We start from the raw sequence: 17,488 nt of genomic DNA on the forward strand, positions 1-17,488 counted from the left end.
TGTCTAGAGTTGAGCACTTATTTTAAAGTGTATTTATTAAGTAAAAATCTAAATAAAATGTCTTTATTGCTCTATGTCTCATTGAGCTGTCTTATATACCTCTGGTTAAATCTTAATGATTATTTATCCTGTAATTAATTAATCGTTTTATAATATCAGCAAGTTAAATCTTTGTTTATTTATCCTGTAATAAAATAGACGTTTTATAATATCAGCTCTGTCTAGTGTTTAGCACTTATTTAAAATGTAATTATTAAGTAAAAATCTAAATAAAATGTCTTTATTGCTCTATGTCTCATTGAACACTCTTATATAACTCTGGTTAAATCTTAATGCTTATTTATCCTGTAATAAAATAGACGTTTTATAATATCAGCTCTGCCTAGTGTTGAGCACTTATTTAAAATGTAATTAATCAGTAAAAATCTAAATAAAATGTCTTTATTGCTCTATGTCTTATTGAGCACCCTTATATAACTCTGGTTAAATCTTAATGTTTATTTAGCCTATAATAAAATAAACGTTTTATAATATCAGCTCTGTCTAGTGTTGAGCACTTATTTAAAGTGTAATTATTAAGTAAAAATCTAAATAAAATGTCTTTATTGCTCTATGTCTTATTGAGCACTCTTATATAACTCTGGTTAAATCTTAATATTTATTTAGCCTGTAATAAAATAAACGTTTTATAATATCAGCTCTGTCTTGAGCACATTTTTAAAATGTAATTATTAAGTAAAAATCTTAATAAATGTCTTTATTGCTCTATGTCTCATTGAGCACTCTTAATTAACTCTGATAAATCTTAATATTTATATCTCTTGTAATAAAATAAACGTTTTATAATATCAGATCTGTCTAGTGTTGAGCACTTATTTAGAGTGTAATTATTAACTAAAAATCTAAATAAAATGTCTTTATTGCTCTATATCTCATTGAGCACTCTTATATAACTCTGGTTCAATATTAATGTGTATTTATCCTGTAATAAAATAAACATTTTATAATATCAGCTCTGGCTAGTTTTGAGCACTATTTCAAGTGTAATTATTCAGTAAAAATCTAAATAAATTATATAATGCTCGGTCATAGATATTTGAATAAAAGTAACCTGTTATAATATCAGCTCTTTTTTCGAAGCTTTGTATTTAGTTTTGAAAACATTTGTCATTTATAGCAGAGAAATTTCCTTTAAGAGTGCTCAATGTATGAGTTAATTTTTGGAGTTATTTGAAAAATACAAATTTCTGTTATGCGATCCAAAATTTTCTTTGAGACTGCAAAATATATAAGTACAGCTCTGTAGTGAGTTTTAAAATTGTGTATTGCGAGTATGCTGGAAAAGTAATTACCAGAGTGCTTAATACTGTGGTAGAGTTCTGTGGAAAGATTTGAAAGAATTTTTCTCATTTGTGCTAGACAAATTTACTTTGAGTAAAGCTCTTTCGTACGTTTAAACAATATATATATATATATATATATATATATATATATATATATATATATATATATATATATATATATATGCCAATGATGCTTGCATGTGCTCCATAGTTTAATATAGTTGTGTAGTAAATTTAACAATTGTGTTGTTTAATTATGCAAGACGATTTTACTTTAAGAGTGCTCAATGCATTTATAGAGCTTTGTAGTAAGATTTGGAAACATTTTGGCAATTATTTTAGACAAATCTACTTCCAGAGTGCTTAATATATTAGTAGAGCTTAATAAAACCTTTGAGAAACAGATATGGCATTTCAACTGCATAAATTTATTTTTACAGAGTTCAATGCATTAGTAGAGCTAAATATAGACTTTCAAAAAATATGTATGGCAATTCAGCTACACGAATATACTTTGAGAGTGCTCAATACATTAGTAGACGAAAGCATAAAATTCAGAAAACATGAAGAGCTCTGCAGTATGTTTTAAAAACCTAAATGTCAATACGTAAGTATAGATATACTGTAAGTTTTTAATATATATATATATATATATATATATATATATATATATATATGACAAGTATTTGAAACAAGCTTCCTATTTGAGTGCCTAATATATTTGATAGCTCTATGGTAACTTTAAAAAACATATTTCCAAATTATGTTAGACAAATTGTCTTTGAGAGTGCTCATTTTTAAGTAGAGCTCTGTAGAAAATTTTTGAGACATGTTCAGCCATTTAAATTCATATCAGTTAATAAATAGAGCTATATAGTGAGTTTTGCAAGCTTATATGTCACTTATCCTAGACAAGTTAACTCTTGTAGCTGTGCAATACATAAGTAGAGTTCTGCATTAGTTTTGGGGTATGGTTCTCACTTTATTAGGGCAATAACTTGGACACATTATACTCTGGACAAATCCATTGAGGACAACCAAAGGTACCCTGTTTTTTTTCCACTCTGTTGAATAAGACTCATCCGTCTTGGTTCACTCTTGGGACATTAAAACAAAAAAGGTGAAGAATTAAAAAAAAACGAATGAAAAAATATAAATGTCTTTGCAAGTCATTCATTTTCATAACACAAAAATATCTGTAAGAACTTGATAAAAGAATGCACAAACAATAAAATACAACTTTGCTGTCTTGGAATCTAAAATCAGTAGAAACTTCCCCTACTGAAATTCCCGCACACCTAAAAAAAAAAAAGAATCCTTCCTAATGCAATACTTTTCAAGCAATTACAGTGTCAGACTTGGTACTGCAATGACTCTGTAAACTGAAAAAATATGTATAAAAACAATTAAGCAAAATTGATTCATGTCAACACCTCTCCCAACACCACAGATTAACTACAAAAATACTTGATAAAGCAAAACACAATTACAAATGTATATGAAAAAAATAAAAATAAAAAAATAAAAAAAATCAACCAAGCAATGGATCATGATTTTCTGGTGTTTGATGGAATGTGAGTAGGCATACAGCCTGGATAATTTTCCAAGGTAAGTGATGATATTCATTATTATTGTCTTTTTGGATTAGTTCAGATATATCTCATAGCTATAATTGTTTTATGTATATATTTATATGTCTAGATGTTATGTGTGCTATTTGCATGTTCCCTATAGAAAAAAAATCTACAAGTGTATTCTGATGTAAAATTAACCAGTAAAACCAATGCTTGTGTTTCTGATACACCAACTATTTCTTATTAGCAGATAAGTTGAATCATGAAATTTATCTCCCTTGCCTGTCTCTCTTTATACCTCTGTATTTATCTAGATCTGTCTATCTCTCTCTTCTTATTCTTTATCCCTATAAGCCGTCTTGCCAACCCCTATGTGCGAACTTACAAATTTCAACATGTCTAGATTGATAAGCTTCTCATTTACCGGTACCTAACTCCCGTTTTGAAGTTAGAAGTTTTAACTTGAATACACGTTGATGTGTCAAGGTAACAGCAGGCATCGATCGGGCACTTCCAGACGCCAACCTACACGGTGCAGAGAAAGAAAAGAAAAGAAACTAAGTCCCGATGTGCCTAGCAGATTAAAAGGCATTTTGCGACGCCTACATGCACCCAACATGGAAGAAGGCGTCGATCGGGCATTTCCAGACACTTACTTACACTGTTTTGATCTTTTGGACTTAGAAATTTTCAATTGAATACACGTTGACGACTTGGTCTATAGGATTCTCATTTACGTATACCTACGTCCCCTCTTGTTTGGACTTGAAAATTTTCAATTGAATACACGTTGAGATGACTTGGTCTATAGGATTCTCATTTACCTATACCAACGTCCCCTCTTGTTTGGACTTAGAAATTTTCAATTGAATACACGTTGACTTGACTTGGTCTATAGGATTCTCATTTACCTATACCTACGTCCCCTCTTGTTTGGACTTGAAAATTTTCAATTGAATACACGTTGAGATGACTTGGTCTATAGGATTCTCACCTACCTATACCTACGTCCCCTCTTGTTTGGACTTAGCAATTTTCAATTGAATACACGTTGACTTGACTTGGTCTATAGGATTCTCATTTACCTATACCTACGTCCCCTCTTGTTTGGACTTGAAAATTTTCAATTGAATACACGTTGAGATGACTTGGTCTATAGGATTCTCATTTACCTATACCAACGTCCCCTCTTGTTTGGACTTAGAAATTTTCAATTGAATACACGTTGAGATGACTTGGTCTATAGGATTCTCATTTACCTATACCTACGTCCCCTCTTGTTTGGACTTAGCAATTTTCAATTGAATACACGTTGACTTGACTTGGTCTATAGGATTCTCATTTACCTATACCTACGTCCCCTCTTGTTTGGACTTAGAAATTTTCAATTGAATACACGTTGAGATGACTTGGTCTATAGGATTCTCACCTACCTATACCTACGTCCCCTCCTGTTTGGACTTAGAAATTTTAAATTGTATACACGTTGACTTGACCTGGTCTATAGGATTCTCACCTACCTATACCTACGTCCCCTCCTGTTTGGACTTAGAAATTTTCAATTGAATACACGTTGACTTGACTTGGTCTATAGGATTCTCATTTACCTATACTTACGTCCCCTCTTGTTTGGACTTAGAAATTTTCAATTGAATGCACGTTGACTTGCCTTGGTCTATAGGATTCTCACCTACCTATACCTACGTCCCCTCCTGTTTGGACTTAGAAATTTTCAATTGAATACACGTTGAGATGACTTGGTCTATAGGATTCTCATTTACCTATACCTACGTCTCCTCTTGTTTGGACTTAGAAATTTTCAATTGAATACACGTTGAGATGACTTGGTCTATAGGATTCTCACCTACCTATACCTACGTCCCCTCTTGGTTGGACTTAGAAATTTTCAATTGAATACACGTTGAGATGACTTGGTCTATAGGATTCTAACCTACCTATACCTACGTCCCCTCTTGTTTGGACTTAGAAATTTTCAATTGAATACACGTTGAGATGACTTGGTCTATAGGATTCTCATTTACCTATACCTACGTCCCCTCCTGTTTGGACTTAAAAATTTTCAATTGAATACACGTTGACTTGACTTGGTCTATAGGATTCTCATTTACCTATACCAACGTCCCCTCTTGTTTGGACTTAGAAATTTTCAATTGAATACACGTTGAGATGACTTGGTCTATAGGATTCTCATTTACCTATACCTACGTCCCCTCCTGTTTGGACTTAGAAATTTTCAATTGAATACACGTTGAGATGACTTGGTCTATAGGATTCTCATTTACCTATACCTACGTCCCCTCCTGTTTGGACTTAGAAATTTTCAATTGAATACACGTTGACTTGACTTGGTCTATAGGATTCTCATTTACCTATACTTACGTCTCCTCTTGTTTGGACTTAGAAATTTTCAATTGAATACACGTTGACTTGACTTGGTCTATAGGATTCTAATTTACCTATACCTACGTCCCCTCTTGTTTGGACTTAGAAATTTTCAATTGAATACAATTTGAGATGACTTGGTCTATAGGATTCTCATTTACCTATACCTACGTCCCCTCTTGTTTGGACTTAGAAATTTTCAATTGAATACAATTTGAGATGACTTGGTCTATAGAATTCTCATTTACCTATACCTACGTCCCCTCCTGTTTGGACTTAGAAATTTTCAATTGAATACACGTTGACTTGCATTGGTCTATAGGATTCTCATTTACCTATACCTACGTCCCCTCTTGGTTGGACTTAGAAATTTTCAATTGAATACACGTTGAGATGACTTGGTCTATAGGATTCTCATTTACCTATACCTACGTCCCCTCTTGTTTGGACTTAGAAATTTTCAATTGAATACACGTTGAGATGACTTGGTCTATAGGATTCTAATTTACCTATACCTACGTCCCCTCTTGGTTGGACTTAGAAATTTTCAATTGAATACACGTTGAGATGACTTGGTCTATAGGATTCTCATTTACCTATATCCACATCCCCTCTTGTTTGCACTTAGAAATTTTCAATTGAATACACGTTGAGATGACTTGGTCTATAGGATTCTAATTTACCTATACCAACGTCCCCTCTTGTTTGGACTTAGAAATTTTCAATTGAATACACGTTGAGATGACTTGGTCTATAGGATTCTCATTTACCTATACCTACGTCCACTCTTGTTTGGACTTAGAAATTTTCAATTGAATACACGTTGACTTGACTTGGTCTATAGGATTCTCATTTACCTATACCTACGTCCACTCTTGTTTGGACTTAGAAATTTTCAATTGAATACACGTTGACTTGACTTGGTCTATAGGATTCTCATTTACCTATACTTACGTCTCCTCTTGTTTGGACTTAGAAATTTTCAATTGAATACACGTTGAGATGACTTGATCTATAGGATTCTCATTTACCTATACCTACGTCCCCTCCTGTTTGGACTTAGAAATTTTCAATTGAATACACGTTGACTTGACTTGGTCTATAGGATTCTCATTTACCTATACTTACGTCTCCTCTTGTTTGGACTTAGAAATTTTCAATTGAATACACGTTGACTTGACTTGATCTATAGGATTCTCATTTACCTATACCTACGTCCCCTCCTGTTTGGACTTAGAAATTTTCAATTGAATACACGTTGACTTGACTTGGTCTATAGGATTCTCATTTACCTATACTTACGTCTCCTCTTGTTTGGACTTAGAAATTTTCAATTGAATACACGTTGACTTGACTTGGTCTATAGGATTCTCACCTACCTATACCTACGTCCCCTCTTGTTTGGACTTAGAAATTTTCAATTGAATACAATTTGAGATGACTTGGTCTATAGAATTCTCATTTACCTATACCTACGTCCCCTCCTTTTTGGACTTAGAAATTTTCAATTGAATACACGTTGAGATGACTTGGTCTGTAGGATTCTTATCTACCTATACCTACGCCCCCTCTTGTTGGGACTTAGAAATTTTCAATTGAATACACGTTGAGATGACTTGGTCTATAGGATTCTCATTTACCTATACCTACGTCCCCTCTTGTTTGGACTTAGAAATTTTCAATTGAATACACGTTGAGATGACTTGGTCTATAGGATTCTAATTTACCTATACCAACGTCCCCTCTTGTTTGGACTTAGAAATTTTCAATTGAATACACGTTGAGATGACTTGGTCTATAGGATTCTCATTTACCTATACCTACGTCCCCTCTTGTTTGGACTTAGAAATTTTCAATTGAATACACGTTGACTTGACTTGGTCTATAGGATTCTCATTTACCTATACCAACGTCCCCTCTTGTTTGGACTTAGAAATTTTCAATTGAATACACATTGAGATGACTTGGTCTATAGGATTCTCATTTACCTATACCAACGTCCCCTCTTGTTTGGACTTAGAAATTTTCAATTGAATACACATTGAGATGACTTGGTCTATAGGATTCTCATCTACCTATACCAACGTCCCCTCTTGTTTGGACTTAGAAATTTTCAATTGAATACACATTGAGATGACTTGGTCTATAGGATTCTCATTTACCTATACCAACGTCCCCTCTTGTTTGGACTTAGAAATTTTCAATTGAATACACATTGAGATGACTTGGTCTATAGGATTCTCATTTACCTATACCAACGTCCCCTCTTGTTTGGACTTAGAAATTTTCAATTGAATACACATTGAGATGACTTGGTCTATAGGATTCTCATTTACCTATACCAACGTCCCCTCTTGTTTGGACTTAGAAATTTTCAATTGAATACACGTTGACTTGACTTGGTCTATAGGATTCTCATTTACCTATACCAACGTCCCCTCTTGTTTGGACTTAGAAATTTTCAATTGAATACACGTTGACTTGACTTGGTCTATAGGATTCTCATTTACCTATACCTACGTCCCCTCTTGTTTGGACTTAGAAATTTTCAATTGAATACACGTTGAGATGACTTGGTCTATAGGATTCTCATTTACCTATACCTACGTCCCCTCTTGTTTGGACTTAGAAATTTTCAATTGAATACACGTTGAGATGACTTGGTCTATAGGATTCTCATTTACCTATACCAACGTCCCCTCTTGTTTGGACTTAGAAATTTTCAATTGAATACACGTTGAGATGACTTGGTCTATAGGATTCTCATTTACCTATACCTACGTACCCTCTTGTTTGGACTTAGAAATTTGCAATTGAATACACGTTGACTTGCCTTGGTCTATAGGATTCTCATTTACCTATACCTACGTCCCCTCTTGTTTGGACTTAGAAATTTTCAATTGAATACACGTTGAGATGACTTGGTCTATAGGATTCTCATTTACCTATACCTACGTCCCCTCTTGTTTGGACTTAGAAATTTTCAATTGAAGACACGTTGAGATGACTTGGTCTATAGGATTCTCATTTACCTATACCTACGTCCCCTCTTGTTTGGACTTAGAAATTTTCAATTGAATACACGTTGAGATGACTTGGTCTATAGGATTCTCATTTACCTATACCTACGTCCCCTCTTGTTTGGACTTAGAAATTTTCATTTGAATACATGTTGAGATGACTTGGTCTATAGGATTCTCATTTACCTATACCTACGTCCCCTCTTGTTTGGACTTAGAAATTTTCAATTGAATACACGTTGACTTGCCTTGGTCTATAGGATTCTCATCTACCTATACCTACGTCTCCTCTTGTTTGGACTTAGAAATTTTCAATTGAATACACGTTGACTTGCCTTGGTCTATAGGATTCTCATTTACCTATACCTACGTCCCCTCTTGTTTGGACTTAGAAATTTTCAATTGAATACACGTTGAGATGACTTGGTCTATAGGATTCTCATTTACCTATACCTACGTCCCCTCTTGTTGGGACTTAGAAATTTTCAATTGAATACACGTTGACTTATCTTGGTCTATAGGATTCTCATTTACCTATACCAACGTCCCCTCTTGTTTGGACTTAGAAATTTTCAATTGAATACACGTTGACTTGACTTGGTCTATAGGATTCTCATTTACCTATACCTACGTCCCCTCTTGTTTGGACTTAGAAATTTTCTATTGAATACACGTTGAGATGACTTGGTCTATAGGATTCTCATTTACCTATACCTACGTCCCCTCTTGTTGGGACTTAGAAATTTTCAATTGAATACACGTTGACTTACCTTGGTCTATAGGATTCTCATTTACCTATACCTACATCCCCTCTTGTTTGGACTTAGAAATTTTCAATTGAATACACGTTGAGATGACTTGGTCTATAGGATTCTCATTTACCTATACCAACGTCCCCTCTTGTTTGGACTTAGAAATTTTCAATTGAATACACGTTGACTTACCTTGGTCTATAGGATTCTCATTTACCTATACCTACGTCCCCTCTTGTTTGGACTTAGAAATTTTCAATTGAATACACGTTGAGATGACTTGGTCTATAGGATTCTCATTTACCTATACCTACGTCCCCTCTTGTTGGGACTTAGAAATTTTCAATTGAATACACGTTGACTTACCTTGGTCTATAGGATTCTCATTTACCTATACCTACGTCCCCTCTTGTTTGGACTTAGAAATTTTCAATTGAATACACGTTGAGATGACTTGGTCTATAGGATTCTCATTTACCTATACCTACGTACCCTCTTGTTTGGACTTAGAAATTTGCAATTGAATACACGTTGACTTGCCTTGGTCTATAGGATTCTCATTTACCTATACCTACGTCCCCTCTTGTTTGGACTTAGAAATTTTCAATTGAATACACGTTGAGATGACTTGGTCTATAGGATTCTCATTTACCTATACCTACGTCCCCTCTTGTTTGGACTTAGAAATTTTCAATTGAAGACACGTTGAGATGACTTGGTCTATAGGATTCTCATTTACCTATACCTACGTCCCCTCTTGTTTGGACTTAGAAATTTTCAATTGAATACACGTTGAGATGACTTGGTCTATAGGATTCTCATTTACCTATACCTACGTCCCCTCTTGTTTGGACTTAGAAATTTTCATTTGAATACATGTTGAGATGACTTGGTCTATAGGATTCTCATTTACCTATACCTACGTCCCCTCTTGTTTGGACTTAGAAATTTTCAATTGAATACACGTTGACTTGCCTTGGTCTATAGGATTCTCATCTACCTATACCTACGTCTCCTCTTGTTTGGACTTAGAAATTTTCAATTGAATACACGTTGACTTGCCTTGGTCTATAGGATTCTCATTTACCTATACCTACGTCCCCTCTTGTTTGGACTTAGAAATTTTCAATTGAATACACGTTGAGATGACTTGGTCTATAGGATTCTCATTTACCTATACCTACGTCCACTCTTGTTTGGACTTAGAAATTTTCAATTGAATACACGTTGACTTGACTTGGTCTATAGGATTCTCATTTACCTATACCTACGTCCACTCTTGTTTGGACTTAGAAATTTTCAATTGAATACACGTTGACTTGACTTGGTCTATAGGATTCTCATTTACCTATACTTACGTCTCCTCTTGTTTGGACTTAGAAATTTTCAATTGAATACACGTTGAGATGACTTGATCTATAGGATTCTCATTTACCTATACCTACGTCCCCTCCTGTTTGGACTTAGAAATTTTCAATTGAATACACGTTGACTTGACTTGGTCTATAGGATTCTCATTTACCTATACTTACGTCTCCTCTTGTTTGGACTTAGAAATTTTCAATTGAATACACGTTGACTTGACTTGATCTATAGGATTCTCATTTACCTATACCTACGTCCCCTCCTGTTTGGACTTAGAAATTTTCAATTGAATACACGTTGACTTGACTTGGTCTATAGGATTCTCATTTACCTATACTTACGTCTCCTCTTGTTTGGACTTAGAAATTTTCAATTGAATACACGTTGACTTGACTTGGTCTATAGGATTCTCACCTACCTATACCTACGTCCCCTCTTGTTTGGACTTAGAAATTTTCAATTGAATACAATTTGAGATGACTTGGTCTATAGAATTCTCATTTACCTATACCTACGTCCCCTCCTTTTTGGACTTAGAAATTTTCAATTGAATACACGTTGAGATGACTTGGTCTGTAGGATTCTTATCTACCTATACCTACGCCCCCTCTTGTTGGGACTTAGAAATTTTCAATTGAATACACGTTGAGATGACTTGGTCTATAGGATTCTCATTTACCTATACCTACGTCCCCTCTTGTTTGGACTTAGAAATTTTCAATTGAATACACGTTGAGATGACTTGGTCTATAGGATTCTAATTTACCTATACCAACGTCCCCTCTTGTTTGGACTTAGAAATTTTCAATTGAATACACGTTGAGATGACTTGGTCTATAGGATTCTCATTTACCTATACCTACGTCCCCTCTTGTTTGGACTTAGAAATTTTCAATTGAATACACGTTGACTTGACTTGGTCTATAGGATTCTCATTTACCTATACCAACGTCCCCTCTTGTTTGGACTTAGAAATTTTCAATTGAATACACATTGAGATGACTTGGTCTATAGGATTCTCATTTACCTATACCAACGTCCCCTCTTGTTTGGACTTAGAAATTTTCAATTGAATACACATTGAGATGACTTGGTCTATAGGATTCTCATCTACCTATACCAACGTCCCCTCTTGTTTGGACTTAGAAATTTTCAATTGAATACACATTGAGATGACTTGGTCTATAGGATTCTCATTTACCTATACCAACGTCCCCTCTTGTTTGGACTTAGAAATTTTCAATTGAATACACATTGAGATGACTTGGTCTATAGGATTCTCATTTACCTATACCAACGTCCCCTCTTGTTTGGACTTAGAAATTTTCAATTGAATACACATTGAGATGACTTGGTCTATAGGATTCTCATTTACCTATACCAACGTCCCCTCTTGTTTGGACTTAGAAATTTTCAATTGAATACACGTTGACTTGACTTGGTCTATAGGATTCTCATTTACCTATACCAACGTCCCCTCTTGTTTGGACTTAGAAATTTTCAATTGAATACACGTTGACTTGACTTGGTCTATAGGATTCTCATTTACCTATACCTACGTCCCCTCTTGTTTGGACTTAGAAATTTTCAATTGAATACACGTTGAGATGACTTGGTCTATAGGATTCTCATTTACCTATACCTACGTCCCCTCTTGTTTGGACTTAGAAATTTTCAATTGAATACACGTTGAGATGACTTGGTCTATAGGATTCTCATTTACCTATACCAACGTCCCCTCTTGTTTGGACTTAGAAATTTTCAATTGAATACACGTTGAGATGACTTGGTCTATAGGATTCTCATTTACCTATACCTACGTACCCTCTTGTTTGGACTTAGAAATTTGCAATTGAATACACGTTGACTTGCCTTGGTCTATAGGATTCTCATTTACCTATACCTACGTCCCCTCTTGTTTGGACTTAGAAATTTTCAATTGAATACACGTTGAGATGACTTGGTCTATAGGATTCTCATTTACCTATACCTACGTCCCCTCTTGTTTGGACTTAGAAATTTTCAATTGAAGACACGTTGAGATGACTTGGTCTATAGGATTCTCATTTACCTATACCTACGTCCCCTCTTGTTTGGACTTAGAAATTTTCAATTGAATACACGTTGAGATGACTTGGTCTATAGGATTCTCATTTACCTATACCTACGTCCCCTCTTGTTTGGACTTAGAAATTTTCATTTGAATACATGTTGAGATGACTTGGTCTATAGGATTCTCATTTACCTATACCTACGTCCCCTCTTGTTTGGACTTAGAAATTTTCAATTGAATACACGTTGACTTGCCTTGGTCTATAGGATTCTCATCTACCTATACCTACGTCTCCTCTTGTTTGGACTTAGAAATTTTCAATTGAATACACGTTGACTTGCCTTGGTCTATAGGATTCTCATTTACCTATACCTACGTCCCCTCTTGTTTGGACTTAGAAATTTTCAATTGAATACACGTTGAGATGACTTGGTCTATAGGATTCTCATTTACCTATACCTACGTCCCCTCTTGTTGGGACTTAGAAATTTTCAATTGAATACACGTTGACTTATCTTGGTCTATAGGATTCTCATTTACCTATACCAACGTCCCCTCTTGTTTGGACTTAGAAATTTTCAATTGAATACACGTTGACTTGACTTGGTCTATAGGATTCTCATTTACCTATACCTACGTCCCCTCTTGTTTGGACTTAGAAATTTTCTATTGAATACACGTTGAGATGACTTGGTCTATAGGATTCTCATTTACCTATACCTACGTCCCCTCTTGTTGGGACTTAGAAATTTTCAATTGAATACACGTTGACTTACCTTGGTCTATAGGATTCTCATTTACCTATACCTACATCCCCTCTTGTTTGGACTTAGAAATTTTCAATTGAATACACGTTGAGATGACTTGGTCTATAGGATTCTCATTTACCTATACCAACGTCCCCTCTTGTTTGGACTTAGAAATTTTCAATTGAATACACGTTGACTTACCTTGGTCTATAGGATTCTCATTTACCTATACCTACGTCCCCTCTTGTTTGGACTTAGAAATTTTCAATTGAATACACGTTGAGATGACTTGGTCTATAGGATTCTCATTTACCTATACCTACGTCCCCTCTTGTTGGGACTTAGAAATTTTCAATTGAATACACGTTGACTTACCTTGGTCTATAGGATTCTCATTTACCTATACCTACGTCCCCTCTTGTTTGGACTTAGAAATTTTCAATTGAATACACGTTGAGATGACTTGGTCTATAGGATTCTCATTTACCTATACCTACGTACCCTCTTGTTTGGACTTAGAAATTTGCAATTGAATACACGTTGACTTGCCTTGGTCTATAGGATTCTCATTTACCTATACCTACGTCCCCTCTTGTTTGGACTTAGAAATTTTCAATTGAATACACGTTGAGATGACTTGGTCTATAGGATTCTCATTTACCTATACCTACGTCCCCTCTTGTTTGGACTTAGAAATTTTCAATTGAAGACACGTTGAGATGACTTGGTCTATAGGATTCTCATTTACCTATACCTACGTCCCCTCTTGTTTGGACTTAGAAATTTTCAATTGAATACACGTTGAGATGACTTGGTCTATAGGATTCTCATTTACCTATACCTACGTCCCCTCTTGTTTGGACTTAGAAATTTTCATTTGAATACATGTTGAGATGACTTGGTCTATAGGATTCTCATTTACCTATACCTACGTCCCCTCTTGTTTGGACTTAGAAATTTTCAATTGAATACACGTTGACTTGCCTTGGTCTATAGGATTCTCATCTACCTATACCTACGTCTCCTCTTGTTTGGACTTAGAAATTTTCAATTGAATACACGTTGACTTGCCTTGGTCTATAGGATTCTCATTTACCTATACCTACGTCCCCTCTTGTTTGGACTTAGAAATTTTCAATTGAATACACGTTGAGATGACTTGGTCTATAGGATTCTCATTTACCTATACCTACGTCCCCTCTTGTTGGGACTTAGAAATTTTCAATTGAATACACGTTGACTTATCTTGGTCTATAGGATTCTCATTTACCTATACCAACGTCCCCTCTTGTTTGGACTTAGAAATTTTCAATTGAATACACGTTGACTTGACTTGGTCTATAGGATTCTCATTTACCTATACCTACGTCCCCTCTTGTTTGGACTTAGAAATTTTCTATTGAATACACGTTGAGATGACTTGGTCTATAGGATTCTCATTTACCTATACCTACGTCCCCTCTTGTTGGGACTTAGAAATTTTCAATTGAATACACGTTGACTTACCTTGGTCTATAGGATTCTCATTTACCTATACCTACATCCCCTCTTGTTTGGACTTAGAAATTTTCAATTGAATACACGTTGAGATGACTTGGTCTATAGGATTCTCATTTACCTATACCAACGTCCCCTCTTGTTTGGACTTAGAAATTTTCAATTGAATACACGTTGACTTACCTTGGTCTATAGGATTCTCATTTACCTATACCTACGTCCCCTCTTGTTTGGACTTAGAAATTTTCAATTGAATACACGTTGAGATGACTTGGTCTATAGGATTCTCATTTACCTATACCTACGTCCCCTCTTGTTGGGACTTAGAAATTTTCAATTGAATACACGTTGACTTACCTTGGTCTATAGGATTCTCATTTACCTATACCTACGTCCCCTCTTGTTTGGACTTAGAAATTTTCTATTGAATACACGTTGAGATGACTTGGTCTATAGGATTCTCATTTACCTATACCAACGTCCCCTCTTGTTTGGACTTAGAAATTTTCAATTGAATACACGTTGACTTTCCTTGGTCTATAGGATTCTCATTTACCTATACCTACATCCCCTCTTGTTTGGACTTAGAAATTTCAATTGAATACACGCTGGTATTATTTTAAATTAAGGCCCGTCTCACGTCCATATATAAGAAAATAATTTTTTTGTAGATTTAGGTGTGCTAAAACCGAATCTTAAAACCGTTTCCGTCGCAAAGAAAGGATTTTCATGATATGAAGAAATTAGTTTTTCGAAAAGTAGTTGATCAGTTTCCATGTAAATTTAACTTAAAATGAGCACCCACTTTCTGGCCACCTTATAGATTTCCCCCACTCTATATCTGTGCCTAAATCAAAACGCAGATTCCATGAACAAAGCTTCTTTCTTAGAACTGCACGCCTGTGGAACTCTGTTCCGTCTGCCTGCTTCCCTCCGGACTACAACTTGGATGTCCTCAAGTCCAATATTAACAAATTCCTAATGAACCGCCCCCTTAAGTAAACATTTCAGCAAATCTCCTCACTAACGTAATGTACTTGCAATAACCCTTATCCCTGAGTGGCTTCCGGGCCTTGATAAGTGGTGATCACTGTGTAAAAAAAAAAAAAAAAAAAAAAAAAAAAAAAAAAAAACTGAAGGCGGCTCAACATTTTTAAATGGCTAATCAATTATTTATCACTGTTTGATAAAAAAATAATTAGTCATCTAACAATGATAAATAATTAATTAGCCATTTTTGTTAGATGACTAATTATTTATTTATCATTGTTAGATGGCTAATTAATTATTTACCACTGTTAGATGGATAATTATTTACCATTGTTAGATGGCTAATTTATTTTTCAAAGACCCTAGTCTTGATTTTGTGCGATGTGAAAAAATTTACACCCATCGTAGGCAATGTGTGTAAAAATACCATCGTAGGCCAAGGGTTAAAATATATATAGTCATAGTACTGTTTCGCTATTTCACAGCTCATCAGTGTGGCTAGACAAGCAACTACCTCAAGCCAGGATCGAAACCCGATCACCTAAATGACAGTCGGAGCTTCTAACATTGCACTATACAGCTGCTGCTCTGCGGGCAGTGATATATATAAGTATATATACATATATATATGGCTGCTACTATGTGGGCAGTGAATTAACAATGTTTTGACATTGTCCAAATACCTAAGCTCAATTTGTTTACACAAAGAGCACCGCTTAATATGCAAATGGTAAATCGTGTATCACTTCCCAATATGCTTAACTCAAGATCAGGAGCATTATATTGCTTATGAAAAAAGAATTAATTCATTCCTCACTTAATCGTTAAAACAAACGTTAAAATATACATGGAAATGTACAGGACCAAATGAATTTATTTAGTCTTATAAAGGCTACCAGACTATTAATAAATTTTGGATTTTTTTAATTTCGTCACGCAAAATCTATAGAGTGAGAGAAAAGATGGAATTATTTTTATTTTTTATTTTTACATGGAGGTCACCACTTATCAAGGCCCGGAAGCCACTTGGGGATAAGGGTTATTGCGTGTACAGTAATCAATGGGATAGTATCGTAGTAATCGTTAGTATTGGAGATTTGATAAAGTGTCCTGCTTAAAGGGCCGGTTCATCAGGAATTTGTTTATGTTGGACTTGTAGGCATCCAAGTTGTAGTCAGGTGGGAAACAGGCAAATAGAAGAGAGTTCCACAGGCGTGCACTTCTAAGAAAGAAGCTTTGTTCATGGAATCTACGTTTTGAGTTAGGCACAGATAAAGAGTGAGGAAAATTAATATGACAGTGGTTTCAGCTAGACGGGTGTTTCTCATGAAAGATTGGCGAGGGGGGGGGGAACCAGAGATTGGAGCTCAGACAAGCACTTGCCATGGAAATAACAATAAAACAAAGACAGGCTCACAACATCTCTTCTGTGGTAGAGAGGATGCAGGGAAGAGAAAAGGGCATCCCCCACTAAGCCACGAAGTCTATTTTGTACTTTGTCAAGGCAGGATAGGCTGTTTTTAGCAGCTCCTGCCCAGATGTGGCAGCAGTACTCTCAGCTGAAATTCAAGATGTAGCCACTCAACACAACTCGAAGAAACTCTTTTGCATATCTGGGCAGGAGCTGCTAAGAACAGCCTATCCTGCCTTGACAGAGTACAAAATAGACTTCGTGGCTTAGTGGGGGATGTCCTTTTCTCTACCCTGCAACCTCTCTCCCACAGAAGAGACGTTGCGAGCCT

This window comes from Euprymna scolopes, chromosome 22, assembly GCF_053919585.1.
Source record: "Euprymna scolopes isolate OS-2025 chromosome 22, ASM5391958v1, whole genome shotgun sequence".
In the NCBI taxonomy this organism is placed as follows: domain Eukaryota; kingdom Metazoa; phylum Mollusca; class Cephalopoda; order Sepiida; family Sepiolidae; genus Euprymna; species Euprymna scolopes.